Raw genomic sequence first — 4,904 nt, 5'->3', positions numbered from 1 at the left:
TTGGATTTCCTAACACAAGATGAGACTAATGCACAATGGACTTATGGACTTTAATAAATTCTCAATTTATAATTATTTGATTATGTTATTTGTTACATACTTCTAGCATGTATAATGTTACTATGTTACAATATATATATGTTTATATAAATATGTGTAATACCTCCCATATTGATGGAGTTATGTTTCAAGGCCATGACCACCCTATGTTCTAAATCAAAAGAAAGGGAAAGATGTTGGGATTACAAGGTGATAACTCAGGTTGTCTAAACAATTCTCTAGCTCAGAGTTGACACCTTTAGCAGTTGACACCTTTAGTTTTCTCAAAAGGAGTTTACACATTTAAAGGAGTTTTCACTTTTAAAAGGAGCAAGTTGATTGGTTGAAGGATTTCCCACAAGCCCCTGGATTCTCATCTGCCCATTCTCTGGGAGGATAAAAGAGACAACATGGGGCCTGGGAAGCAGTCTGGATTTGGGAAGGACTAGAGCTGGAGGAGATTCAGAGCCAGCATTCAGGAAGAAGAAGAAGAGGCTGCTGGAGAAGAAAACCAGGAAACCTGCTCCCAGAGAAGGATTCCAACTGAGGGAGCATCCTAACTTTACACAGCACGCCTATACTGAGAGGCACTGAGGAGGCCGCCCTAGGAGCCACACCGGGCAGTGACTACAGCCAGATTCCGGACAGGGAGAGAGCCATGAAGAGCACCAGGAACCTGCTGGTGGACGGCAAGGAGAACTGCCTGACGTTCGGGGACAGTTTCGAGAAGAGGCCCAAGTCCTACTTCCACAGGATCGGCTATGATTTGAAGCCGGCCTCTGTAGGCCCATCCGGGGAAGGTGAGCTCCAGGTGAGCAAGGGAGACGAGGTCAGGGTCTCCCTGCCTCACTTCCCTGGAGCTGCAGCCCCAAAGACTGTCTTCAAAGGAAACAAAAGACCCTATGAGGCAGACTGTATTCTCCTCATTAATCAGGATACCGGCGAATGTGTTTTGGAAAAAGTCAGCAGCAGCCCTCAGGTCAAGAAGATGAGAACTGAGGGAGGGAGCAAAACCCAGGTAAGAGTGGGAGCGCCCCCTGCACCGGCACCGCCCACTCCCATAGCATCGGGATCCCTGCCTCACTTCCCTGGAGCTGCAGCCCCAAAGACTGTCTTCAAAGGAAACAAAAGACCCTATGAGAGAGACTGTATTCTCCTCATTAATCAGGATACTGGAGAATGTGTGTTGGAAAAAGTCATCAGCAGCCCTCAGGTCAAGAAGATGAGAACTGAGGGAGGGAGCAAAACCCAGGCAAGAGTGGAACCGCCCCCTGCACCGGCACCGCCCACTCCCATAGCATTCCGAGCCGCAGGGAAGACACCTGTTGGACCAAAAGCCTGTCCTGTGGAAGAAGATCTTCTCGGGGAACTCCAGTTGTTGGACATTAAGAGACAGCTGAGAGCCTGGATGGAGCAGATGGAGATGTTCAGAGACAGCAGCTCCTCAGACTCTGACAGCTCCAGCAGTGAAGAAGAGGAGCCCGCCCCCGGAGGCTCGTCCTCCCAGCATCCTCCTCTGCAGTTCCCTCACAGAATCCCTCTGGGGAACAGCAGCACCAGCCAACTCCCCGACAATAACCGGCTGATGAGCATATTGCAAGAAGATTTACAACTGAGTGACTCCAGCAGCAACAGCAGCTCCTCTGACTCTGACTCTGAGAGCTCCAGTAGTGAAGAGGAGGAGCCCGCCACAGCCAGAGCCGCGTCCTCCCTGCATCCTCCTCTCCCTCACAGAATCTCTGTGGGGAACAGCAGCAGCCAGCTCCTCGGGAATAGCAGGACAATGAGCATATTGCAAGAAGATTTACAAGTGAGTGACTCCAGCAGTGAAGAGGAGGAGCCCGCCTCCAGAGACTTGGCCTCCCAGCATCCCCCTCTCCCTCACAGAATCCCTGTGGCAAACAGCAGCAGACAGCTCCCCGGGAATCACCAGCTGATGAGCATATTGAGAAAAGATTTACAACTCAGTGACTCTGAGAGCTCCAGCACTGAAGACCAGGAGCCTGTCACAACCAGAGCCTCTTTCTCCCAGCGTCCTCTTCTGCAGTTACCTCACAGAAGCCCTATGGAGACCAGAAGCAGCCAGCTCCCCGGGAATGACCAGCTGATGAGCATATTGCTACAAGATTTAAAACTCAGTGACTCTGACAGTGACAGCAATGACTAGCCTTGGAACTTCCTGCATCTGAATTTGTTAGAACATCTGGATAGATGAAGGACACAAGCAGAAACCCACCCCCAAGGAGAGCATTTGGCCCTTAGTGAGCCCTGAGTCTCACTGAACCTGAGCAGCATGCACTTTTATATATTATAGGCTTACATTTTTACCTCAGAATCTGGGTAGCATGTTAAAATCTGGGTAGCATAAAACAAACAAACAAACAAAAAACAAAAACAAAAATAAACAAACAAAAAAAAACATCTTCCCAGATGTATTAGAAGTATAAGACAAAGTAAAAATAGAAACCCCCACTCAATCACTTTCACCTTCAGAAAGAAACCTCAAATCAGAAATACTCAATCAAAATTCAGAGGATTCAAAGAAAAAAAAAGTGTTGTGAACAGCCAAAAACAATTTAAGAATAAAGGAACCACAGTCAGGATGACACAGGACTACTCTGACAACTGACTTTAACTTATTTAACATATGTTGTTCCATCTAGGGGAGGGGGTGGGGGGAAGGAGGGGAGAAATTGGAATAAAAGGATTTTCAAGGTCAATGCTAAAAAATTACCTTGAAGATAGATTGAAAAATACAACTTGTAAATAAAGTTATGTTAAAAAAAAAAAAAAAAAAAAAGAGTAGTGGCCTGCTTTTGCAAAGGGATGAAAGTTACAGGTTTGTTGATGGTTGTGAGAGGCCAAGGACTAACTGGAGAATTTTTTGCTTCTAGGAAGGCCTGTCCTCCTTCATTTCTCTAAGGAGACCAAGGTCCATCTGAGCCAGAGACAGACTCAGAAGGGTTGAGAAGGACTGGAAATGAGATGTTCCATCTTTGACTGTTCTCTCCTGCTGGCTCTCCCTCCTCCTGCACTCCTCCACTAAGATCAAGACTGGGTCAGATGAGCAGACTGTCACAGAGAGCAGGAGGAGATTGGGAGAGATGCAGACTGAGACAGGATCAGACTGACAGACAATGTAAAGGAGACTGTGACAGACACAGATTGTAAAGGAGATGTGATTCTAGATTCTAGTCCAGACTGTTCTCAATGGGCTCCTTTCCTCTTCAACTAAGCAGGGATTTAGTAAGTCTTCAATATATTCAAGTATTTCTCATCATGATGACTTTAAAGTCATACAAGGAGTTGTCAACTTTGAATAAATAAAAAAAAAAAAACAATTATATTAAAATGTCCATAACTACGGGAAGAAGTCTGTTTCTTTACTTTTTTTTACTAATTTGATAGGCAGAGACCTTACCCATAAATTCCAGTCCAATATTTTCTTCAGTAATTTTTCAAAACTTGAAATGTTGAGCATAGCTTTAAAAATAATACAAAGTAGACCCTTAGGCTGATATTTAAATCCATAAGAAAGACTATGAATAGGGTTTCATATTTATTTGGATTTTATTTCCTCCTCTCTATGTAAAATTTGAGTGAGGATCTGGTGATTTATTTCTACTTTTTGTGGCCAAAGCAGGTTGAAATAGTGGTGTGGACTTTTTTTGGCAGGGATGTTGAAAAACAACTAGGAAGAAATTACGGCCTTAGTGCCTTTTATCAGAAATCTTTAGGATTGAAGAACGCAGCCTACATAACAAGAGTTCTGTATGTCTTCAGTTTAGTTAAATGATATTTAAATGACATTATAAACTATTATTTTTTAAGGAGCTTAAGGAATCATGTAGCATGTTTTCATTGGAAAGATAGGTAAGCTGAAACTCATATTTCCGACAAGATGGGGGATCATTTTAGTATATAATTGCTGGAATGCATGTTGAGATTTGGTGAGAGATCAATTTGTTATGATTGGGATTGACTGAAGATCACATTCTGCTAGAACAGGTAGAATGATGATAGACTGCAAGTCTATATCATAGGAAATCAAATGAATCAATGGAGACATTGAAGCTAGAGAAGAAATGACATAATTCCTAGCTGTTGATGATTTACTGTCTTTCTGTTCATTATAGTATATGGCATTATAGTTTTAAAACTAAAAAGAAATTTAGATTAAATTGATCCACTGTTAGATGGAGAAACTGAGGAACAGGCAAGTTAGATACTTGTCCAACTTGAGACAGGTAGTAAGTAGTAGAAATGAAATCAAAACACTAATCCTTAGATTTTAAATCAAGATTGTGTGTGTGAGTGTGTGTGTGTGTGTGTGTGTGTGTGTGTGTGTGTGTGTGTGTATTTATTTATTTATTTATTTATTTATTTTGCATCTTACTACCTTCTTGTCTTCCTAGGACTTTCAAGAGAACTAACTACTAGAGCTGTCTTTCTTTTACAGTGACTAAACTCAGATTTTCTCTGCTGACTTTATTCCCTGTCAACTGGTTTTACTCTCTCATATGTCTATTATTTCAGTGAGCCATTTGCAGCCAGCTCTCACAGTGGGAAAACAGGAAATAATTAATTTTTAAAAAGCTTTTGAAAGCATTTTAATTTATTTCCATTTGTAAATGTTATTACAATGGAGTGATTTATTAATCTTAATGAACAGTAATTCCAGAATGATAAACTTTGTTCAATTGAGATATTTTAATTTAGAAATTCTTCTGTGTCTCTAGATTATTGATTGAAGATAGCCTGCTATACTAGTATTACTACCACTGAAACGAAATTTTTTACAATGTTCTTTTCTTCAAGGAACTCAATTTTAGTTGTAGACTCATAATAAAAGATAAATGAGATGA

General features: G+C 41.8%; 1 pseudogene; it reads left to right on the top strand.

The window, feature by feature from the left end:
* The first annotated feature begins 303 nt into the window (after positions 1 to 303).
* LOC141547453 (ELL-associated factor 1 pseudogene) lies at positions 304 to 2,206 on the top strand (annotated as a pseudogene).
* The last annotated feature ends 2,698 nt before the right edge of the window (positions 2,207 to 4,904 follow it).

This window comes from Sminthopsis crassicaudata, chromosome 6 (assembly GCF_048593235.1).
Source record: "Sminthopsis crassicaudata isolate SCR6 chromosome 6, ASM4859323v1, whole genome shotgun sequence".
Taxonomy (NCBI): Eukaryota; Metazoa; Chordata; class Mammalia; order Dasyuromorphia; family Dasyuridae; genus Sminthopsis; species Sminthopsis crassicaudata.
The sequence above is the reverse complement of the archived record's forward strand: the minus strand, read 5'-3'. Positions and strand labels throughout refer to the sequence as shown.